The sequence below is a fragment of the Camarhynchus parvulus genome, chromosome Z (genome assembly GCF_901933205.1).
Source record: "Camarhynchus parvulus chromosome Z, STF_HiC, whole genome shotgun sequence".
Taxonomy (NCBI): domain Eukaryota; kingdom Metazoa; phylum Chordata; class Aves; order Passeriformes; family Thraupidae; genus Camarhynchus; species Camarhynchus parvulus.
Genome location: NC_044601.1, coordinates 16,669,048 through 16,695,053, shown reverse-complemented (window position 1 = coordinate 16,695,053; position 26,006 = coordinate 16,669,048). Strand labels below are relative to the sequence as shown.

General features: G+C 42.3%; 1 protein-coding gene across 3 annotated transcripts in view; it reads right to left on the bottom strand.

The window, feature by feature from the left end:
* KIAA1958 (KIAA1958 ortholog) overlaps window positions 1-25,655 on the bottom strand; it is a 74,455-nt gene extending 48,800 nt beyond the window's left edge. For 2 of the 3 annotated variants that reach the window (XR_004061490.1, XM_030968401.1), the window contains exon 1: window positions 25,429-25,655. The gene's annotated coding sequence lies outside the window, so the exon portion shown is untranslated. Of the gene's footprint in view, window positions 1-8,311; window positions 8,439-25,428 lie in introns of those variants that run through there. The other variant, XM_030968402.1, reaches the window with a different exon arrangement.
* Between the last annotated feature and the right edge of the window lie 351 nt (window positions 25,656-26,006).

Here is a 26,006-nt window from a genome sequence, read left to right as displayed (position 1 = left end):
GAGAACAGTGGCATCTTACAGGCAAGGCATGAATCAAGTAATTTATCCAGTTCACCACAGAGAGAAGGGGTTGACTTCTACCTCTGATACCAACTGTATATGGCTCCTTTTGTTTAGCAGGATGTGTTTTTAACGGAATGTCTCTTCAGGAAAAAGAAGGGCATACATTACAGAGGCAAGGCTCACAAATCCTGGCAAGGTCTGCAAGCCTGTGAAATAGTTTGGCAATGTCATGTATTCTTAAGCTAGAGAGTAATTCTCCAACGATGCTCATTTGTCACTTAACACAATCTCTAAATGGTGTCTTCAAGGGAAAAGAACCTCTCATCTCAACAAAATCACTATTTTCAACTTATGTAAGCTTATGCTGTTTGTCTGTGATTTTAGCTCTGTAAGAAATAATTTAGAAATAAATAGGGATAGACAGTAGGAACAAAACAAAATCTTCATGCTAATTTTCCACCTCCTAAATTCTAGGATCCCAAATTTTACATAAAGTCAGTCATTTATGTGTAGCAAGTGCCTTCCCTCTTGTGGGTCTCAGAGATTTTGTGCTTGTATTTTGGGCTTTCTGAAATCTGTAGGAGCTCTGCTGCTTAATAAGCAGGCTTTACTCTCAATGAACCACAATTACAAGCAGCACCAAGAATGCTTTCCTGAGAGAGGGGCTCAGAGGGTAGCAGGAAGAATATAAAATACATTTGTTTCTGGGCAAGTAATCCTGTACTCCATTCAGAAAAATGTCCTGGTTGTCTGTCACATTTACTCCACAAGGCTGCAGCTCTTTCTAAGTTGATGGTTAGTGTTCAGGATGCTTTCCTTGCCAAGTGTGCCACGCCTTCAGCTGCAGCTGTCATCACCGCAAGCCAGAGCAAAGCAGCAAAACCTGTTTGCTGGAGAAACGCCTTCAGCTGGCTGGGACAGCATTTGAGGGTTTCCTCACCTTTTCATGTGGAAGACTATCACAGGATTTAGAACGTCCCAAGGGCCTGCCTCATTCACAAAGTAAAATGATTCACCCATTGACAGCATAATTGACTAAGGAACAGTTCGGGGGCTCAATCCTTAATCTGAGTCTAATGCTACAGGCACCACTGTTTCTATTTTGGTAATCTTTTTCCCCAGCACCTACTAAACGGATCTGTGTGAGCCCTGCTCTTGCACAGTGTGGCTGAAGGGTCTCAGAGAGACCAAAACAGCACCGTGAGAAGCAGGTGAAAAGGGAGCAGAACAGATGGTGCAGGAAACCTGATCAATCTGAGCAAGATCTTGTACATAAGAGCCTCTCCTATTACCTACATGCCGAAGTCTCAATTAAGCTTCCTGAGACTCTTCCTCTTTTTTTCCCCAGCTCACTGTGATTCTTTTGATAATTCCTCAGACATGTTAAATCTTATAATGAATCCCTGACCAAGCCACCCCTGTGCTGGTGCTTCCCTGTCATGGGTTTCAATCCTCAGAAATATAAGCCTGATTTGGTTGTTCTGATTTTCAGGGTGTAGAATCATCAGAGAACAGTGCAGAAATGCACAGGACTGCTTCTTCTTGCTGAGGAAGGTTCTTCTTTGCAAGGACCATGCCTGAAAAAAAAGTGACCTTTTGACAGTTGTTGAATGTATCTGCTAAGTTGCTGAGTACCTCCAGATCCAGAGAAGTCAAAGCACTCGGCAGTGCTATGCTTCATCTTTTTTACCGTGTCTTCCTTATGCATCTTATAAAGGACATGTTCTGCCATGCTCTTCACAGAAGCTGTGTAGCACTAATGTTCTCCTGTAAAATATCAACACTCCATGCTACTTACAACTGAGCAGTGTACTGCTGAACCCAGAAAATATTTTAGGATTTTGAAAGCACCAAATCCTGCTTGTTCAATTCAGTGTTCAGCAAGTGCACCCCTGAAACTTTCTCTCAAATGACCCATATCTCATTTTGTTAACAAAGATGCTTCTCACTGTGATCTACAACAAAGGCCTGAGACACAACATAGACTCTGTGGCCTAGCTTAAAAAGACTGTGTTCCTTCAGACAGACAAATGAAAGCAAGTTTTAGGACTAGCAGTTCTGCAGACTTACACAGTGTTAGATGAACTGTCCAATGACCATTATGTACCCCTGGGTTAGTGAGCAGAGAAAAGTGTGGCAGGAGCAAACATTTTCAGTTGTACTCATGTTTTTCTCCACTAGCAGCAATGGAGGTGATGTAGCAAGAATGATGATCAGTGTAAAATCCATCCTGGATTTCCAAGCACTTGGAAAACTGTGTAACTGTGATTTGTGTGCATTTGGCTCTACCTTTCACTGAGGTTATAATGGGTCTGACACAACTTTTCCACATCTTCAAATAAAACTCATCCTCTTCATCAAGTATCTTTCAACAGCAAAGGCAAAATGCATGTTTCCATTTCTAACGTTTTTACTCTTGCACTGTTCCTCATTCCTTGAATACAGGTAGGACCACTGTTGCACAGAAAGAAACAGTGCTGTGGTGAACCAAGCTATCCACCCTCAAATTTGCTTAGAAGAGCTTAATACCCACTGAAGACTCCACTGAGTGCAGTGGCCATTGAACCAGGTCCAAAGGTCTTATCTGTGAGGCTGATCTTGCTCAATGAGTAATGTCACTGCAGCTGCTTCCCCTTGAAGGATGAATTTTGGACAGGCTAGAAAGATGGGCTGAGGCCCGTTGTATGAGGTTCAGCGAGACCAAGTGCTGAGTCCTGCACTTTGGCCACAACAACCTCGTATAGTGCTGCAGGCTGGGGGCAGAGTGGCTGGAAATCTACCCAGTGGAAGAGGAATCCAAGGATGTTGGTCAACAGCGGCTGAACGTGAGCTGGAATATGCCCAGGTGGCCAAGAAGGACATCCTGGCCTGTATCAGCAATTGTGTGGCCAGCAGGACCAGAGCAGTTCCTCTGTACTGGGTACTGGTGAGGCTGTGCCTCAAGTGCTGCGTTCAGTTCTGGATCTCTCACTACTGGAAAGACACTGAGGTGCTGGAGCATGTCCAAAGAAGGGCAAAAGAGCTGAGAAAGGGTTTGGAGCACAAGTCTGATGAAAAGCAGCTGAGGGAGCTGTGGCTATTTAACTTGGAGAAAAGGAGGCTCAGGGGAGACCTTGTCACTACAACTCTGTAACTCTGAAAGAAGGGTGTAGCCAAGTGTGTTTGGTCTCTTCCAGACAACTAGCAAAAAAAAATAAGAGGACACAGCGTCAAGGGGTTGAGGTTGGACATTAAGAATTTCTTCACAGAAAGAGGGACTAAATGTTGGAATGGGTTGCCCCTAGATGTGATGGAGTCACCATCCCTGGAGGTATTTAAGAAAAGATTGGATGTGGCACTCAGTGCCACAAGTATTATACTTGAGATATCAGAGATCTTTTTCCAACTAACTGATTCTGTAATTTTGATTTCTGTTTTTTGAAAAGCCCAAATGGATGAAAATATGCCTTACACTCACATAATTTGAAAAGCCCAAATGGATGAAAATATGCCTTACACTCACATAATTATTTCATCACTGTTCTTAATAAGATTTTTTACCTCAGTCACCACTACTTAATCCCTTTAGCAATCCAGATTCTCTTGCCTTGAGTTCACATTTTGTCTACCAAAAAAATAAGACCTCTTGCTCCATTTTTCTCAATGCAGTATCTCTTACAAGTGTTAGAAATTCTTGCCTCCACTTTTAATGACTCCAACCTATGTTTTACACAGAGCTGGCATCATCACTCAGAGCAAGCTGAGCAGGGTGCTGAGGTGACAACAGCAATACAATTTTCCAGTAGGAAAAAAATGGCCCTGGTTTTGCTTTTGCTACAAGTGAGTCTTGCAATACCAAGCAGGGATTCTCAGATACACCAGTACTCAATGCAGGGTCTCTGGGGTAAAGCCTGCTCTGAAAAGAGACAAAAATCATAGTGACAAGGAACTCTGCATCCAGTCAACACCTTAATAGTTAAACAGCTCTGCTGCAGCAATGCCAGGGTGAAAACCTGATATTCACGATGCCTCCATGAGCTTTGTCAATATGAGTGTCAAAGGCAACATCAGCATAAATGTGATGGTGACAACAATGTACATTTCTACACCATGCAACCAGCGCAACAACACAAAGGAGTACTTGATAAGATGCCTGTGCATCAGGGTTAGTAAAACATAGCAGGGACTTTTACTGCAGCCTCAGGTAAATCTTGGCTACCTCTCATATTTTATTATCTATATATTCAGCAAAGACATTTTTAAAGAAAGAACACATCTTCTGGGAAAGCATTTCTGAAAAGTATATGAACGATAAGATTTTAAGGTCCTGAGCACTTGAAAAAAATAATCTCTATTTTACTGAAGTTACTAGGGAGCTTATCTATCACGGATTGGTTGTCTTGTGTTGTTCTTAAATTTGTTCCAAAATCTGCCTTCACACCATTTTTCATGATAACCTGAGACTAAAACTGGATTATATCAAAGACTCAGCTTCTATGTCTCAGCTTGCAGTTCAGAATCATTCTTTAGTGAAGAAATTGTACCCCATGTTTGGAAAATGTTTAAAATATATCCTTTCCTGAGTTTACAACGAAGTGAGTGTACCCTCTCTAACTTTAGAATTACAGTTAGAAGAATCAAGCACAGAGAGCCTGAAGGCAAGATGTTTTCCCTGGCTCTTCGTTCTCCTAGAAATTATATTAAGAGAAAGTCTGCACATGATTTACTGAAAAGAAAACAGAAATATTAAAACTGGCTTGCACAAAAATTATGAAGACCAAACATCCCTATCTTCTTACAGGGAAATCAATGCCTTCAGTTCCAGCCCAAACAATTTAACTATTCTGTGCTAATCCTCACAAGCAAAAGCAAGCAGCTTCTGTGGATGAAAGGCTTTACTGTGCCAGATTTTATTTGTAATTTTTATTTGTAGGATTTCTTTCATTTCAGAGCTTTTCTAAACCAGTTGAAAATTGGAATAGTGCTACTATAGCAATACTGAAAATATGCATTACTTGGCTAAAAAGTGCCAGTGAAACAACGCTATTAACTACCTATGAAAAATGGAGGTTGTTTCCCACAGAAATTAGAAAAATTGTAGAAACTCAGCATTTCTGTGTAAGGATGAAACTTCACTTCCTTTACTAGAATTGAAGGGTTTAGGTTTTTCCTTTTTTTAACACAGAGTTGGTTTTTGATGTTAAATGATTCTCCAAGGACTTAATTCTCAGCAAGAAAAACATTCTGAACTGTCTTTACAGTGTGCATTTTGAAGTATCAACAATTATTGTTATAATTGAGCTATTGGCATCACTCTGAGGTCCTGTCCTGCAGCTGCTTTTTAAAACCTTTTAAAAAACATCCCAGTCTCAGAGAAAAGAGTTGTTCTTGGCACACAATTTTGAAAAAAATACAGGAAACTTAAAGAGAGCAGATTATTCCATGAACAGGCTCATATCCAACTGTGCATAACAGATCATATGCAACTGAGTCCCTAATAAAAGTTCCTAGTCCTCTCCTTGACATGATGTAGAAAAACCAGTGATATAAAAACTGCCCTAGAAACGAGCCAGCAAGGATTTGCATTCAAATGTAAGCCAGACAAAAATACAGGGTAACATCCTCTGGCTGACAGAGGACAAAAAGAGTAGAAATGCTTTACTCAACTATGTATCAAGAAACATATCCCTAGAAACATATCTAGCTGTGTGCCTCTAACATAATATCACTCATCAACTGAGATTAAAATGAAAATTAAACCAAGGTTTAAACCAGATTATATTTTAAGATTACTGCGATGAGTTCCCTGAAAGTATGCAGAGATCGATGCCTCATGATGTTTACCCACATACAGGTTGGTGGCAATCCCACAGGACAAGCAGCCTGACCTACTATTCTCTTGATGAAGAAGATGGGGAATGGGACATCCAGAGATCTTGGAGACTGAGCCCACCCAGGCCACCCTGCATGCCACCAAAAAAAGTTGCAGGTCTGAGTTCAGTGGGGCTGGAGCTATGGAGGCTTCAACAGCTGTACATGAACAGCCCTTTGACATTGGCTGGCTCAGTCAACCCAGGCCTCAGTTCTTATAAGCATTTATGTAATCAAAAGCACTGAATGGCATGTTCAGAGGTCTGTGTAAACTAAACATCTATAAAATCTGACCCTGAGGATCTGAAAACCTAACAAAACTCTAACTAGGCAAGTACTGGAGCTCTGGCCAAAAGAACTAAATGTGTGTTCTCAAGCAAGCATAGTTCTCATTAACATCAGTGCAGGATTTAGGGATGTAGATTTAGATGTAGATTTAGGGAAGATACATCATTAAGAAAGAGAGAGAAACTCCAGAATATTCAGCTGGCATGCAAAAGACTTTGGAAGAAGAGCTCTACCTATTATGGAGAACTCTCAAGTCTTACAACTGTGGTTTATTTCCTCCTAGAGATTCAAAACCCAAACTGTAGCCTTTGGACAACTGAAGTCCAAAACAATGTGCTAGATACACTGCTGAATGTTTGGCAAAGTAAGTGAAAACAAGACTGAATAAATCACATGACCAGTAAAATGGAAGCAGATGTGTAAGAAAAAATGCTTATATATGGTTGGATGTATTGTTATATATCTGCATCATGAATCCCATTAACCTGTGGGTGCCCCATTCCTAGAAGTGTTCAAGGCCAGGTGGAATGGGGCTCTGAGGAACCTGATCTAGTGAGTGGCATCCCTGTCCATGGCAGAGAGGTTTGGAACTAGATCTTTGAGTCCCTTCCAGCCCAAACCATTCTATGATTCTGTGACTCATTAAAGTCTGTTCTTGTTATGCTTTATTAGTACTGGACTTATTGCACAAAAATAGATGAGGAAATTCCTTCCAAAATTACCCATTTCTGTTCATACTGGTTTATTTCATTAGAGTGAAAAATGGCTCTAAATGCAAAATGCATGCTAGTATAAACAGCTAAATAAAACCAATTACAAGCAGGGTAGGAATTTATTGTAAGGTATACAACTCCAAAGCAAACCTTTAACTTCCAAGAAATGGATCCTGACAAACTTCTTAACCTCCAGAAAGATAATTTAAGAAAATCAAAAATATACATTTTTCCATGTGTGATCCTCCTCCCCTCCCCTCCCTCCCTCCCTCCCCTCCCCCCTCCCCTCCCTCCCCCCTCCCCTCTCCCTCCCTCCCTCCCTCCCTCCCCTATTAAATATTAGACACTCAACCAAAATATTTATTAAAATCCAGTATGTTTCAAAGAAAACAGCAGGTGTTTTACTATACCAACCTGACCGTGTTTCTAACTAATTCTTTCTTGTGGTTTCATTTAGTCCAGCCTTTGACTGGAATTAGTAGAAAATATACAGTCTTTCCACATTAAAAAAAAAAAAGGAAAAAACCCAACACACCTTTATCCCACAAATACAAGCTGAAGTGTTATACTGTATAGGCATTCCAAGGACATTGATATCAATATCTAACTTCTTCTAACTCCCTCTAGATGTGAATAACCTATAATTAATGCCAAACACTGAAAAACATGCCAAGAATAACTAAGGATTACACTAAGGGAAACACAGAGCTTTCTAACATACTAATTCTTAATCTAATCTTTGAAAACATTTTCTACAAGGACATGCACAGATTTGATACTCATTCATTCAACTGTGTCATGGAGTATATTTGCATTTAAAACCAGTCAGATTTCTTACACAGACACCTGGACATTTCTTGTTTGAAGAAATAAAACAGAACCTAGAAGAGCTATTTTAGAATTATAGTGAGGAATGACACAGGGTCTTATTTAGAAATTAGAACTCAAAATAAAAAAGAAAAAGGGTGAAAAAGAACATGCTGACATTTATACAGGATGTAAGTGTACTGAACTGCCCTGACCAATTTTTTTTAATTTCTGCTGACATTTTTCCAATCGGATTTCACAGGCAGTGCACTTAAGACAGTGTCATCTCCTTTCAGAAAGACTTGTTGTAGTCAAAACTCCTGATTATTCACTAGTATGTTGAGTCCTAAAACAGAAAAATCTGTACTGTGAATTCTTGTATTGATGCTTTGCACCGTTTTTGAGGTGTCTGAAAACAGAGCTGGTTCCTTCTAGTTGTGAAGTGTTACCATTGAGATACAGCTGGGGGGACAGCAGTGAAAATTGCTGACACCAAACTCAGCAGTGATGATACTGTCACATCTCTCTAGATAGTAGAACTTCTGAATTTGCCAAGGCAAGACATCCTCTAACCTTCCTGCAAACTGTCAATACTGGAGCGACCTCAGAAACAAGTCAGAGGGACAATTACCCCTTGCCTTACACCATACCTGGGTCTGGAGCTGAGTTTCACCTTGTTTTGCACTGACAGTATTTCACCTTTACCTGCAGACATCTCAGCAGTCACTGTGGTACATACAAGGCAGGAGAAAACAGAATCCTCCAGATCTGAATGCAGTTCTTCTCATAAGTTCACACACACTTCCACCTGCCCAATTTCAAGTAAAAGGTACATGTTGGCACCAAAAAGAAAAATAGAAGTGCTGACTGAGTATTACCACTGAAAAATGTCCCTGCTGTGTTTAACTTCCCGACCCTTCTGATGCTGTCAGTGCAGTCTAATGTGTCAATAGCATTTGTATGAGACTGCACTGAAGGGTCAGAGCAAAGTGGCACCTCCAAACACAGTCCCATGATGTGTACCAAAAGCCAAAGGCAATGCTGTGAACCAACCTTTAGCAAAGCAGCCTCCTGTGTGGGGACATTGCTGGTGTGCCAAACGGAAGGGCATATTTCACTTACTGTCCTGGGAGGCTCAACATGCCACTGTCCTGGCTAGAGAGAAGGTTGGGCACAATTTCTGACCCACGATTTTCTGCAGCAACAGAAAATTAAATTCTGCCACACACAAGAGGTGAACACACTTAAGCCTTGTAGGACAGACAGACATGTTGCTTCTTGGGTCATCTACACTATGGACAAGATGATCTTTCTACAATTGCCTTTTAAAATGTAACCATTTCATTAGAGCAGAAATGCAAGTACTGAAATGTTGCCTCTGATGAAGCATGAATGCTAGCACTTCTGTAACTGCTCCTCTTTGTAGCCACGTAACTGCCCATGTCCACAGAAAAAATGGCATAGAAAGCACACAAAGGCTTTACAAAACACAAGACATCTGAGAAGTCTGAGCAACCCAAATTACATTTGCAAAGGGCAAGGTCCACAGTTTTGTAAGGCCCAGCACGAGACCAAACTGAACAGATCTGTTCCCCCTTTAAATGTCTTCTATGAAACTGCTTTTAGAGCAATTAAAAACACGAAGTAGGTCCTTCAGTTTGGCCCTCAGTGATGGAAGTGTGTCCACCTTTGTTAAAACCAGGTTTCATTTCAAGCTGCACCAGAGCACACTACAGAGGAGTCTATTCCTATGGTTGCTAAAGCAAGAAGAATGCTGAGGGACATGAAGAGAAATTTAGCCTACTCGCTGTCTGCCAGACTGGAACAACTGGACTTAGGAATACTTCTAAAAGAGATGCAAACAAAAATAAAGCCTCTCACAGCATTTTAAAAGGCCCGTGTTTAGAATAGCTGTGCAATACAGGGGTAAATCTGCCAAAGACAAAAAGGGAAGAAATTGAAATCTCTTGGCTGTACAGTTTTGGAAGATGATAGATAGGGGAAAGGCAGTCAAAAGATGTCTCTCTCTGCAGCACAGCTGTGCAAGTTAAACATTTCATAGCTGAGAGCACTGTATTTGGTAACTAGCCATTAATTTTTTTTTTTTTTATGTAAAGTTTCTGGTTGTTCTCATCCAGAGTCCATCCTACAGACTAGGCAAGATGGACAGTGCGGGGCAAGGGGAAGGAGAGCAGCCTCTATTGGGGACAAATACAACATTTGGCAGGCAGGATTGGTTCTGTGCCAGTAACTAGAAGTGATACTTAAGCCAACCATGTGAAGATACAAGACATGCAGAAGAAACGCACTCTGGCATTGCTTTCCAGTGCAGATCACTGGGGCCAGTGGCAACAGGTGAGAGCACTGGAAGATACCTTGCCACGAGGCAGATGGTGCTTGGTGAGACTGACCTGCTCACCTGGGTGGCTGCAAATGCTTATCACTCAAACATGGTGCAAATCTGAACCACAGCCACCACTGGGCAGCACCCAGTGATGGGGCTGTATTTATTAGCTTCATGCTTTACAAACCACCAGTTCACTTCCTTTACTTATGGAATATTTGTGAAGCCAGTAATGCACAAAGTCTATGGCACCAGCAGTTAACATTAGGAAAAGACTGATTTAAGAAATCAATGTAAGCAAAAGGCTACCAAAATCCCCAAAACACAGATACATATTTAAATTAATGTCCATAAAGAAGACAAGTGGCAATGTCTAAACCACTGCACTTAGCTTCTCAGTGAAACAGAGCAGTGCTGTCACCTGCCTCTGCTTTAACAAGTGCTTCCACAGAAAGTTAGTCTTTAACTTTAAAAACTGCTATTAAGAAATACACTCTTAACCCAGATGTTTAAATCAAATACTCACTGCCAGTTTCAGCAAAGGTCACATGTGCCTGTAACTTTCTTAATTCTTCCTCATATCATTTGACTGCTGTGATTTGTAGCCAACATTTGTAGTAGTTTTACCATTCAGCATAAAAGCATGCAGAAATATGTGAGTCATCGAGATCCATCCAGAGGGACTGGTAGAAGGTAATCTGAAGGTTTCCATCATGGTTCAATTTCATCAGCTTCCTTCAGCCCCTGCACATGCTGCTGCCATGCATGTCACTGCCAAGTGGCATTCCCAGTTGACAGTCATATGCCAGATCCTGAGTGATGCACAGTGAGGGCACTCACTTGATCTTCCTCGTACCTTCCCATTAATGGCACACTACATTCCTTTGCCACTAAGGTTAACAAACAAGGTGTAGCTAACTAGTGTGATAGTTTGCGGTTTTGAAAGCAGAGGAGTTTTCGGTCAGGTATAAGAGCTGGAGCAGCATGTGTTCTCCTTGCTGTGCAGCATAGAGGGAGAGTTGGGAACTGTCTTGGTGAGCCTGGCATGCATACATGCCTGCAAAATTAAATTCACAATCCTTTTAAACCATTCCAAACCACCCTTACAACGGAAAAATCAAGATTGCCCTTTATGGCAGTTTCTAGAAAACATACTCTGTTAACTGTGAAACTTAAGCTGGCAACCAGACAGGCCAAGGGTTTTATTTACAGCAGCAGTTCCTGAAAAACTGTTCTCTCCAGCAGTCTCAGACTTCCCACTCACAGCCCACTCAATCCCCAGCATGCACATCAGCACCCTTTATGAACACAAAACAAAACAGAATAAAACAGGATTTTATCAGGACAAATACTGTCTTGCTACAATTGTCCACCCAGTTACTCTGTACTCCTCTAGCATAACAAACAAATGCATTCCATAAGAAAGAGCAAAATAGCTTTCTGCCAGCAAAATGCAAGCATATTGTTTTGCATGGACAAACCCAGTGGCTTGCATGCTGCAAGTGAGTAGAGTGCCCAAGGTTCACAAGCACTACACACATCAAGCTGCATTTCATGATGAGCATTAGGCAGCACCAGGTAGCCCTTGCATTGCCCATTTCTAATTTTTGCTGTTTAGCTGTAGCCCCTTTCTCCTGAAGATATCACTAAGACACCAGCCTCAAAAAGACACTGTTGAATATTAGTCTCTCCTCTTACTAGGAAGATACTATCGCTTTAACCCTGTCTTTGGGGAAGGGTTTTTTGTGTCTCATTTCCACCACACAAGTAGCTGCATGAACAGTGAACAGAATCAAGACAGACTATTGCAAACTGCACCATTCCAGAGGGAATTGTAGTCTTCTGTCCAGAGAATCTGATTCAAAATTTGGTTTTCTCTTGAGAGATTTATACCAAAATACAGTAAGCTCCTTCAGGAAGCACCAGTCCTGAGCCACTGGCTTTTGAGGAAAACTCAGTTTTAAAGTTCCACCTCATCCTCCCACCTTAACACCATTCTGGCATGTAATCACCTGATTACTGGTGCACTGGATAGTTTCTTCTGATCAAGTTAGATTATCTCTAACTTGAGGGGCTGGAAACTTCTTCATTTTTTTGAGTTGTTTTCATCCTTCTGTCATCCTTTTTCTTCAGAGTTCTCAAGCAAAGTACATTTTCAAAACTTGAGGCGTTTTTTCCCTCCACAGCATATTCGGATAATGAACTACCCCAAAACTTGAGACAGCAGTGCCCTGGCAGCCAGCAGGGCCCCCGTGTCCTAGGGTGCCTCAGGCTTAGCATCACAGCCAGGAAAGGGAGGGGATTGTCCTGCTCTGCTCTGTTCGGCGCTGGGGCAGCCTCACCTCGAGTGATGGGGGAAGTTCTGGGTGCCACAACACAAAAAAGACACAAAGGTCATATACAGCATCCAAAGAAGGGCCATGAGGATGGTGATGGGTTTGGAGGTAAAGCCATATGACGAACACTTGGTCTGCTCAGCCTGGACGAGACTGAGGGGAGACCCCATTGCACTTAAAACTACCTCATGAGAGGAAGCAGAGGGGCAAGTACTGTTTTCTTCTCTGTGGTGACCAGTGACAGGACTCGAATTAAAAACATGAAGCTGAGTCAGGAGAGGTTTAGGTTGGATATTAGAAAAAAGGTTTTTCACCCAGAGGGTGGTTGGAAGCGGCTCCCCAGGGAAGTAGTCACAGCATCAAGCCTGACAGAGCTCAAGAAGTGTTTGGACAATGCTCTCAGGCACATGCTGTGACTCTTGGGATGTCTTGCACAGGGCCAGGATTTGGGCTTAATTATCCTTGAGGGTCCTTTCCAATCTACATATTCTGATTCTGTCACTCTATTAAAACTGTCTTCCTGCAGTTGCCTGCCCTCAGAGCACAGAAACACTAGTTTCTTACAGCAACTGATCATAACTGCTGCTTTTCACTGTCTTGAAATAAAATACTAGGACCATTGCACACAGCAGTCAAATACTAAATGCAAACCTTGCTTTTTAATGCCAGAATTACAGCCTTAGCAGAGAAAGCAAATTATCCAGAAAAACACAAACAAAGGAGTGGTTTACAAAATAAAAGCTTTTCTTAGGCCACTCCTATACAGAAAGCCCAGACAGAACCTCCCTGCTCTTCTGATACCAGGCAGATTGTATGAGTATCAGGTGTCTGCCGTACACTTCTATCAGATACAATAAATAATACACAACTAATGCAGAATATCAGTTTCATTCTGTTCCTACTTACTGCATGCATTACCTTATCTCTAGCTGAATGCAAAACATCTGCCCAAACCCATCACTGGAGACTGAATTAAATTTCCTTGGCAGTAATATTATTATGTATGCAGCATGTATACCTAGTGCTGCCTTTTCTATTTTCTATCTTCTATCTTAAGCATCTTGGAAATGTAAAAGCAATTCGATTTGTAGCCTACTCAAATACTTTCTACCAAATAATCTAATGGGTCAAACCATGTGAAAAATGGTAATATCTCTTTCTTTTGTCAGTCCTCTGACAGAAACCAGGAAAAAAAATACATCCCACACAACAAAACCAAGGCATTGTTTCTCAAATAGCGCGTCACATTAGCAGAAATTTTACTTTGACATCCTCCTGAATTCTCAGTTCCTTATAGTATAATTATACATTCAGCAAAAGTGATACACTTCTATTATTTTTGACACAGTATCTTACACAAGCAAAGTATAATTAAAAGTAGTGCAGCATGTAACACAAATGAAACCAGAAAGGATCATGCTTGAACAACAGTCACAATAGAAAACCAGTGATGGCTGTGAGAGTCTTTCAGTGTGGTCATTAAGTAGAAACAAAAGGTGAACCAAGTAGATGAAAATGACCTATTTAACTTAATTTACTTGACATTCAATAAAACTTCAACAATATACCTCATGCCTTGGGGAGAAGGCATTAATTCTCACAAAAGCATTATGCAACGGGAACAGTGGACCTTCCTGATTCACGAGCAGGACCTTCCTGCCAGAGGGCTCTCCATAAGTCATGGGGCCTGTGCTGGATTTGGGCCAGGTAGAGTAGATTTTCTTCACAGGCTGGTAAGGGGCTGTCTTCTGGACCTGTGCTGGACACCAAGTTGATAATATAGAGATAGTTTCACTATTGTGAAGTACTGAGTCCTTGAACTCCAGGCTCTGAGCCAAAACTGACCTCTAGATGAACCCTGTAACCAAATGTTACATGATATTTGTATCCGCTCATTAGCAAAATATGCATGATCATTAGCATTATGATATTTGTATCCCCTCATTAGCAGAATATGCAGTGTGATAAGAATGAATTTATTTTTTTGTGTTTAGAGGCCAGACAAGGCCATGAAATCAGACATCTGGCCTCATTTGGATGCATATGGTCAAAGCCAACTCCCTTGGTTCATCCTTGAGCCCTGACCAGGCTTTGGGTAGAACCCAGGAGGAGGATGAAACCTTATGTTTCCACACTAGAAGGTACATAAGATTGTTTATTCCACAATATAAAAGCTAGCCCCTCTCACAGCAAAGATGGAAACCTCACTTACAAGTGGACATACCATGTAGGATTTCCCAGTTACCAGGAGTGGCCCTCCAGTCCTTCACTGTGACCAGGGCTCCCCAGCTGATGTGTGGATCTGGATGTTGGTCTGGATTAGTGATGTATCTTTCTTAATCACAGTAGGCAATTTTTTGTAGTAATGATTAAGTGTGTTGCTTAGCTTATCCTTTTGTAATCGTTTGCTGTGTTTATCTACAGTAAATTACACTTCTTCCTTAAAGTTGATGTATGTGTCTGTTGTACTGACCCTGCCCGCTGGCAGAATGTATTGCTCAGCAGGGCTTACACAGGGCCAAGGCCTTTTCTGCTGTTTGTACTTCCACACTGGTGAGGAAGTTGGGAGTGCATGGGAGCTTGGGAGGAGACACAGCTGGGACAGGTGACCCAAACTGACCAAAGGGATTTCCAGACCATGTGACATCATGCTCAGTATGTAGAGGTGGAGGGAAGAAGGAGAAAGGGAGGAACATGTGGAGTGATGGCATTTTTTTTTTCCCAAGTAGGCATTACAAATGATGGGGCCCTGCTCTCCTGGAGATGGCTGAACACCTGAATGCCTGTGGGAAGCAGTGAAATAATTCCTTGTTTTGTTTTCCTTGTGAGCATGGCTTTTGTTCTCCCTATTAAACTGCCTTTATCTCAGCTCCAGAGTTTTCCAGCTTCGATATTTCTGATTCTCTCCCCAGTCCCACTGGTGGGGGAATGAGCAACTGGCTGTGTGAGGGTTGGCTGCTGGCTGGGGTGAAATCATGACAAGCGCCTAGGTCCAACCCTCCCAGTTGCTGGTTTGCTGTGAGGAGGCTTTTACCCCAGCCAGTACTGCAGACCTCTACTCAACCCAGTACTAGAAACACTTTTCCTGAGATACCCATCCTGGACAAAAAGTGCAAGACCACAGGGAACTCATTGCACCTACAAGCTGCAGTGTAAAAATCTGACAACCCACAAAAACCTCAGATAAATGTTAGACTCCTCCACACAAAATCCCTGGTCCCTCTGCACAGCCATGATGTTCCCATCTATTACCCTCCACCCCCTATTAAGGCTGCCCTACCAAAGGCTGCCCTAATCATATGAAAATATTTGTGTGGTACCATCAAGACAAACCTGTGTGTCCCGAAAGCCTTCCTACTGACTTGCCAAGCCAGTCCCCAAACCTTGATAATTACACCTGTGGGGGCCAGGGCAGAGTTTCATTTAAGCAAAGACTCCAGTTCTTTCCTCCTCACAGGAGTCTCAAGAGCCACATGCAGATGCTCCTCTATGTTATTGAGAAGTCCCTTCTGAAGAGTGATGGGTACACTGCTCACCCTGATTTTTTTCTGAAGACTTACAGTCTCCAAAAAGTAGACAAACAAACAACACACAAACAAACCCCAACTCAAGTGAGAAAAAAAAAAGACTAGCAACTCCCTTGGAACACATTAATGAAGATCACTGCCCAATGACCACTGGTTGTGGAATAAAAGGACATTTGATGAAAAGGACAGACATAACCTAATATTACAAATTTACCGCAGCTATGCTGGAAGGAACAAGCAAACATCTTCCAACAGAGCACAATGTAGTCAAGTAGTGAAATTCACAGGTGGAGACACACATGGAAAGAGACTAAACATCTGATGTCTACGTGTGCTCACTGAGACTTCTGCTTTTCCATTGCACTGGCACAGTGGTAGTGCATCAACAGTAATGAAGTAAAACAGAGAGCAATTGTCTTTGCTCTCACCTTGTCGAAAGGTATATTCCTCATGCCCATGTGGGTCTCACAGCTACAGACAGGGCACCAACATCACGGCAGAGTCACAAGGGGAACTGCTGCAATAAGGGAAACCAAAGCCTTCCACTGAAGGAGAAACTTCTCCTCCACAGGGAAAAAAATCATTGATCCCACAGGACCAGTCCTGAGACTTTAAAATGCACACATACATGATGGATTTATACCTCTTTTTGTCATAATGCCTGCTGAAGTGGTTCCAGGTTTCTACCTCCCCCATCTTTACAATCTTTACAGTATTATCCCATGTAAATACTCCTGCACCAGTTAAATGGTGTGTAAACTAAGCTAATCAAACACAGCCAAACTGTTTAATCAGTATTTAGGAGGTCAGCAGAGGTGACACAGTTTTAAAAATGCCTGACTGGAAAGAGGTCACTTAGCTTTACAGAGTTAACTATCCAACAGGAAAGCACTGAATGTTAACACACACAAACACAAAATGCAATGGTTAATCATGCATATCTTTGATATATGGATCTGAGTTGCTATTTTTCTTTGACTCCTGGCTGGACCAAAACGAATTTTGGACATCTCTATGAGACTGTTCAAATGCAAACAGCAAACACTGCATTTTAAAGCAGTTGCAGCACATTGAAGGGAGCTCAATTTAAGTGCAGAATGTTGCTTGCAAATAAGAAGCTGGGTGAATAACCAACCTCCATATAAACTACCTTCTGCTGTGTTTCAGTATGCTCCACTATATCATGGAGCTGTTGCAAAACATGACTTATTTGCAATGCTCAGTATAATGTATTCTCTTGTGGAAAAAAACAAATGGTAAATCCAAATTTACAATTTTTTCCCTCTACCAGGCCACCTTTTTTAATTCCATACATGTGAATGCCTTGCTAAGAAAGGCTCCTGTACATTGCTATATTGAAACCAGTCTCATTATTTCCAAATAGATTATTGAAACAGAGGACAAAAGCTAACTGAAGGGTAGATTACTCAAGGGGAAAAAAAACCCAACCCAAACCAAACCAAAACACCAACAGTGAAAAAATGCTTAGAACTTAATTATCTAGTAAAACTTGCAAACATTAATTGACTAGTGCTTCTGTATTTGAGAGGTTAACTCACCTGCATTTTGCTGTATAGTACCATAATGTCTAATATTTTACAGGAATGAGCCTTTAGACTATTTATGGTGAGACAAAGGGAAAAGAATCTACCTTCTGTGTGTTAATGCATATTGCATTTATAATTTTCTGGCCTTCTTCACTTGTCCTCACAATAAGTAACTTCTGTTCCTCAAATCAACACAAATTTGTGAAAATAAAATATCTGACCCAGGTCTGCCCAGCCAAAAAATCTTTGTCACCAGTATTTCAATCAAATCACACTGCCTGTTCAGCAAACACTTGGCACTGTGCCTGATTTTTAGACTGATGCTAAAGACCAGGTCTGACAAAATGGGTGGAATACTACATTGCTTGTTTAATTCATAATATTAAGTTCAGAGAAAATTTGTCATCTATGGGGTTCTTAGCTGTACGCTGCTATGAAGCAAAGATGTGTGCAGAAAATGGAATTTAATTGAAGGAGGTTGGGGACACAAGTTACTTGCGTGAGTTTTTTTGCATGTCTTGGTTTGGACACACTAATTTTAATCTTGTAAAGAGGATCTACATTGAAATGCGACTTGAAATCTAGAAGATTTGGAAAATATCCACCTGACAGTGGATAGTTAACAATAAATCATTATAAACACAAAACACTTCTTTTTAACTTGTTTTTTTTTTCTCACAATAGTTATAGTAATAGTACTTTTGGAAATCAGAGCTGGAAATGTTAAACTTGAGTGGTTTGAAATTAAGTCATCAGCACTCGTCAGGTCTGGTAAAATTGCTAGGATACGCATATCTGGCAGAGACTGTGCCAACCACTTTACAGAACAGTTTCAATTGCAATTTACTGGTTACACAATAAATGTTTGCCTCCTGGGTTTAAAAAAATTAACACTGGCGCTGTAAGAGCTCAGTTTTTAAAAGCACATCCTTGTTTTTATAGTTACAGATCAAAAAGTTTAAAATAAAAAAGAAACGAGACATCATTCTTCCCCCTAACAGAGCTAAAAAAAGACAGTGTGAAATCTAAATTTTGAAAGGGAAATACTCACTTTCCTCATTAAACATGAAAAAAGGGAGAGTCTATAAAAAGCTTTCAGCTACAACAAAAGCTGAGCAAATATTTAATCTCAGAGTGTAGACTGGCATGACCTAGTATGACTGTGGACTGTCATAGAGGACAATCCACATGATGGAAAACAGAAAACAATCCACTGCATGAGTAGTTGGGCATCTTCTGTACAAAGCTGGCTCAACAGCAAGGATCAAAATCTCACAGATCAAAAAAAAAAAAAAGTGCCAGCTTCTACATTTTGAGACAGTTCATTAATTTTTTTCCATCCTGCAATATTTTGCAAATTCCAAGCTATGACATTTGGAGTGTTACCAGCTAAAATATGCTGGCTCCTTATGGTGTGTTGCAGCAGATTTTTCAAATTATCACAGGGCGATGAGGGTTTTCTCTACAGCTTTGGGAGAACACTTGTAACATAAATACACCCTCTCCCCTCTGTACTTAGACTGCAAAGATACCAGCAGTATAGAAATTACAGTCTGTGACTTCAGGTTTAAGGAGTGGAGACAAACAGAAAAGTTATACTACAACACCAAGTGCATACCAAAAGCTAATATTTTCCAAATTTTGGGAAAAGATTAGCTCTCTCATTCTAGAAACCTGCTATGTGCAACTGCACAGAAGTACCTGCTGTAGCCCAGAAAAAGTATAAATACCATGCCAGTGTGTGGTTCAATAAAACAGAGGAGAGGTTTCACACTGTTATGCACCAGCATATCAGATATTAGCACTGTGACAAGGACAAAGCTGAAGATGTGCCAATTGAGAAGTGTTCTCATTTCACCACAGTGTTTTCCTCTTTATGCCACTGACATCCCTCTGCACCTATTCCCATATCACACTGGCTAATGAGCTTGTTTTGATGCCTAGCCCTGACTCTCCCTCCTACCAAAAACTGTCCCTTGTCCTATCCCCATCGGCCATCTTGCCCCGTCAGCAAGGAGCAAAGTTACCTCCTTCCCTTTGCACAGCAATTTTTGTTTTAAAAAAAAAAAAAAAAAAAAAAAAGGCTACCCAGCTTGTAATGCCTGCATTTTCCTAACCTAGCACAGAGCAGAACCCTACATTTTACACCTCACATCCTGTCATCTCCAGCCCGGATGTCCAGCCTGTTGAGATGATTTTGAAACTTGATTCTGTGCTCCCATACCTTTGTGTCTCTTTGTGGCCTCATGCTCTGCACAAATGCAATACAAAAAAAAATTACACTCTATCATTCAGGAAAATACTGGATAGGGCAGACCCCAGCAGAACCACAGCTCACTCAGCCCCTAAGTCAGACACCTTCTGCGCAAGACCTCTCTCTTCTCTCTCATCTGACGATGGAATGTCATGTATATTCTGTCACATACATGTTTAATAGTAACAATCAAAATAAAAATAAAAATAATAATGATAAAGTGTATATACCATGCTAATAGACTATATTATATTTAATGATTAATATAGAACAGAATTTCAAAATAAAATTATATTACTTATACGTGTTATTGAACTTACATATGTATATGTATTTATAAATAAGCATAGTTTTATATTTGTATACTATTACTATTTATATATGATACGCCTTTACATATTAATAAAATATAACAGCAGCTATTTTGGGTCACTCCTGAAGAACCTATTAAGTGTCATTTACACTTTGTAAACCACAGCTCTCGACCATGTGGAAATTTACACCTGCAAAATAAATGTCTGGGTTCAGCAGAGCCATACTACAAAATCTGTTTTTTTTAACTGGAGAGAGGGAAGGGTGAGATAACGACTTGAAGTAGCAGGGTAGCAGTCAAGCTCTGGCCTTTCCTGGGCAGCTGTTGTCTTGGCACTGCTCAAACCTATCTTGGCTTACAGCTAAGAGGGCTTACAGCCCTGCTCTCCCTGCCCGCTTACTGGGTATCCCTTACGACTGCCCAACACAAGAGGGGCAGGAAAGTGACTCAGATTCGAAAATACCTTTGGCTAGAGCTGCATTAAAACAACACTGTGGTCCTTTAATAAGTAACAACTTTATTTGAAGGAGGACTTACAAATGGTTACTCGCATGAAGGGACATCGTTAGCAAATGTCTGTATTGGTAAACTTTGCAATGTATGAGAAAGAGGAAGAAAGAGGATGGGGGGAGAGGGGAAAAGAAAGAAGAAGAAAAGAGATAGAAAGAGAGAGAGAGAGAGATTACTGGTGCTGGATCCAGCCAACGGGGGCCTTTGATGTCCTGAAGTCCCTCACAGTGCAGCTCGCTGTCCTTTTTCACGTTGGTTGCTTCGGGCAAACCTCCCTCCATGCTTAAACAGGGCTGGGGGTGGCAGCCAATTTATATGTAAATGAGGAGTATCGGGAGGAACAAAGACATTACAAAGACTCTGGGTCTAGCATAAGGGCGGAACAGGACCGTGGTCTCTTTAGCATCAGTCTATCTTTAATCTGGTTGATTGCAGCAATAAGGACCTTCCAACTCAGGCACACCATCCACACATCTCATGGCGTGTCTCATCGTGTGGCTCCAGTTGCTTCATTTAATTTCACTTTATTTCATTTGAAACCTCTAACCTACTAGATCATCAGTGGTTTTGCTTTTCTCCAGTCTTAACCCCATGAGAATAGACAGTGAAATTCGAAATTACTAAAACCAGTTGCTGTCAACTTTAAATATATTTTGAAAAAAAAAACTGCTGTAGAAAATAATTGTATCTTGGAGACCTTTCTTGCCTATTTCTTTCTTGGAGATACAGCTGTAGGTCAAGGGACAGAACAATCAAGCTTTCAAAGCACAACACTGGTGATGCAAGAAAGCTTCCACTGGACCAGATGAGAAGTAAAGTCTGGTGTACATTTGGATGTTTGATCACTGCTATATGGCTATGTTCCTGTTTTCAAAAAATATTAGAGTGTTTTTCTTTTTTGAATACTTGATTGTCCACACTGATCAAAGACACTCGCTTTACTGAAGATCACAGAGGAAAGGAATAGGGCAGACCATACAAAAAAAAAAAAAAATAAATGGATGAAATAAACAAAGCTGAAGAGAAAATGGGACAGGAATCTCCCTCCTCCCCTTATCTCTTCCAGTTATCTTGGGTACTGTTTGTAAAACAGACATGTAAAATATTTAAGGTATAATGACTGCTTTTAGAAAATAATTGCCTTGAACAATAGAAATAAAAATTTGCAGAAGGTGACAGTACTCACTCAGTGAATACCATTAACCTAACCCTGTGATGCTGCACTTAGAGGAAAAATTTTGTTCCTGCAACTTTTCATTGAACTAAAATCCTAAGATGCCCGAGTCCAACAGAACTCGTGATGTCTCTGAGCTAACATCAGTCAAGTGAACAAAAGTTTGAGATCCTGCCTGTTGCTAAACAAAAATAAGAAAAGGGAATGAAATGTGAAAGAACTCTTCAGCAATACAAGGGCCATGATAAAAACTTACATTGCAGAAAATGTGGAAAATACCTGTAATTGAGCATAGCCCCTAGATCATGCAGAGTAATTTCTTAGCACACACTCAAGCAAAGCAGAGGCTTTACAAAGATCAAACTAAACCCAGCATCTGAGATAGGTACTTTTCACCATACAATTCTCAGAAGAAAACACATCCTAATTGTGTATGTATGACTGCGGCTAAACTACAACACATCCTCACCACGCTGAAGGCACTTACTATTTTGTTTCCTTTTTGAATGCTTAAGTTCGGACAGTCATATGACCAAGATCTTTTATTTACTTCAGGAAAAACACAGATGGTCAGGAGTGTTATTAGGGAATCTGTGAGGTCTACTCGTTACTACAGAAACAAAAGAGGATGGATACCCTGTTGTTTCTGTCTTGCAAGAGAATTCACCAACATGACTAGTAAATAAAGGTCATAAATCAACAAATCAGAACCAAGGTCAAGTAAATGAAGATGAAGCAGCAGGGCTCCATTGGTTCTCTTCATTATTCAGAGTAAGGTATATATCTTTTGAGTTCCTTTAACTATTATGCAAATTCGTAGTGGAAATATTTGATACAAACTAACACTAATTTTAAAATATTTTTCACAGAAAGGGACTAGAAAAGGTAACAAAAATTTGCTCTACTCCTAAGTCACTAACCTTAATCTCACCCTGTTTTACTTTGCAAAAAAGGTGTGCAGCAATAACCTTTGGAAGCAGAGCCAACGTTCAGCCAGTTACACTTGAATTACCAGATATACAACAATCCTCAAGAGAACCAATTGCCACACACATTTCTGCGAAAGTGCCTTACAAGCAGCAGTTAATTTTCACACCACCTCTGTGAGCCCTGCCTGGATGGGTTATCACTCCCAAAGCACAGATGTGGAAAAACAGTGGCACTGTGGAGATGAGTGCCAAGGCTGGGATTACACTTAAAACCTTCCGACCTCTTCAGTCTGCATTTTATGACTAACAGGGAAGGAAGGCAGAGAGGGTCCTCTTTTGGTTGGGAGACTGGAAATACCAAAGGATGTAATTGCTGAGACTCCCAAGTCTCCGTGGAGCTGCAGTGTGGACCCATGGACAGCCCAGTCAAACTGGCCCCAGGGTGAGGCTCAGTGGCCTCTTAAGGCAGGTGCAGCTGGTGACTGCCAGGTGTGAACAGCTAAGGCAGTAAACTACTGCTGCTCTAGGAACTCATGACTATAAATCCATTATCACTATGTGAATGAAACAGAATTGTGCTTTGGAAACTTTCAGTAAGTTAAATTATAGAAAACTTCCTGGTGTAATACCAGCTACCAGTGCATAGATGCATCAGTACAGGAGCAGTATCAATGCATATTTGGTTAAAAAAAACCCCCAGCTTGCTAACAATGGCTGGAGAAGTACTTCAGCTGTTATGGTTTCTCCACAAGTTTTAAGTTACTTTCTAAACACCTAGCTGTTTTAGTGGAATACAAAGAAGAATTCTGCTACACTCTTGAGATGAGTTAGTGACAACGGCAAAAATAGTAACTCCATGGTATATCTCTCACAAGTTTTACACTGCATGTAAGAACACCTATCATCCCGCAACACTTTCTGTTAATACTAAACCACACAGTATCTTTTTGCCAATTCTTTTATCCATTACTTTTCTGGATGCAAGGTTTTTAAACTACCCGGTTTGCTTGTTAGCTTACCTATGAAGGATTACAAAGAGCTAATGAACTTGAGCAAAAGGTTAAAAAATTGCTTTTTGCTCAAAGCCACAGGCAAAAGGGGAAGATTGGCACTGGGCATGATTTAGCCAAGTTGAGCACCAGGCTCAGCACAGGACAGTAGGTGAGTGAATGAACCATGTAATTCCAATTTTTGTGTGGCTTTAGAAGTGAGAAAAAACAGGTTTAGCCAAACCTGAAATGACGTTTGAATAATCAGCCTGAGATAACTGACAGATTCAACCCCCAGGGCAATTTTTCCTGGCTTCTGGTAAAGCCAGTCAGTCAGAAATGGTCTGAAACCATGCACATGGTGGTGTGGGGCAGGCGCACATCCCCAGTGTGCTGCTGGATGAGGTTATTAGGTTAATTACACAACCACGTGAGTACAGCCCTGCTGGTCTGAGCTCTGAATTATATGGAGGAGAACTGAAGAAGCCATGAGAGAAACAAGAACTGGTCATTCCTGACCTAAAAAGACTTTTTGGGGTTATTCTGTCAAAGAAAAAAAAGTTAAGGAAAAGAAGCCTAGCTCCTTAGCTGAAAAGTTGCCATCCAGAACACAGCAAAGGGATGTCATCATTTGTTTCATGCAAATTCTCACTGCTGCTACCAAGTACACTTAGTCCCATTTCTCTTCAAATCAACAGAAAAATGAAAAACATTACTGTTTGTGCCAGTTCACAGGCAAGCTTTAGCATCTATCACAGTTTTAGCATTGCACCACCACTGGCAGAGGTTGTATTTCTGAGAACGGTAAGTGGGGGAATGGCAAAGAAGGCAGTCAAAAGCAAACTTCACAGATTAACAATTCAAATGTTGAAAGCCAGCCACATACAAGGATGTCATTTTTACTGAGTGAATTGTTTTGTTCCTATGACAGACCTTCACTGACATGAATGGAAATAGCTGTACTCTACATCTAGTACTACTGAACTGCCAGTTGTGTTCAGGAGATATTTATAACCATTAATGCTGCAGATGGAAGGTGAGTTTTAATGTATCATAGTTACTCCGCTGGCTGGAGCTCTGTCTGACAGCTGGAATTGAATTGCAGAAAGCTCAATATATCTCTCCATCGTTTTCACTCTTTCCTTTGCATGTAACCATCCCTTCCAAGCTTGCTTCTGTTTTCTGGCTTGCCTTATTGCTCCCCCTCGTCTCGGTAGCAAGCCAAGTTAGTGTGGAGCTGCCTTTCCCAGGGCTCACCCCACTGCCTGCTTGGGCTGGGGATCAGAGGAACCCCTCGGAGCTCCCCCGTGGGACGTGCCAGGAGGCTCGAACCTCACGTGGGACCAAACCCCACCGCCAGGCACTTGGCCCCCGGCCCCGTTCTCGTTGCAGCCGGCAGACCCCTGGGGCCCCAAGCCACAGCCCCCTGCGCCTGCCCGCCTCGGTTTCAGCCGGGAGCTGTGGGTGGGAGCGGGGCGGGGGCTGTAAGGGTCAGTTTCTGCAGGAGGATGCCAGGCGAGGCGAGGGGCTCCACTCCACTCCGTATGTTGTGACAAACCACGACCCCTCAAGCAACGCTGCCTCCCCCGTCCTTCATCGGCACGCCCCGTGCAGCCCAGGGAGGCACACTGAGCCCTGCCACTGCACAGCGCCCCGCAACAAGGCCGGGGGACCCGCGCCTGTGCCCGGTGCAGCTTCCGAGAGAGCCCTTGGCCGCGCACAAAGAGCGAGCGAGCCAGACACGGGAGTATCGCCCGCCCCCGCGGCGGGCAGCCCTGGATGCACACACACGCACCCCCCGCACACGCATCCACACGCACGGTGCGGCCGGGCGGGTCACGTACCTGCAGGTGCCTGTCCGTGGGAGCGCGGGGCGGGGAGCCGTGCTATATCGCCCGTATTGCATGGGGGGATGAGGGCGATATCGCTTGGGGGTTGGGGCGGGGGGGCTGCTCTGCTCCCTCCGCCCTCTTCCTCCTCCTCCTCCTCCTCCCCGCGGTGTGTGTGGGGGTGAGTGGTACTCCACGCCGGAGGAGGCAGCGGCGGGCTCCAGCTCCTGTCAGCCACCGGAAACCGGCGCCCGGTCCCCCGCACCGCAGGAAGTGTGCAATGGCACACCCGCACACCGGCCCGGACTGGCAGTGCACCGCAGGCTGTGTACCATGGCACACCGCACACACACAATACCGCCGGCTGTGTACCGTGGCACACCGCACACACACAATGCCGCAGGCTGTGTGTGCCATGGCACACCGCACACGCACAGCACCGCAGGCTGTGTGTGCCATGGCACACCGCACACGCACAGCGCCGCAGGCTGGGTGCCCTGGCACACCGCATACGCACAGTACCGCAGGCTGGGTGCCCACACACAGCACCGCAGGCTGTGTGCAATGGCACACCGCACACCGCACACGCACAG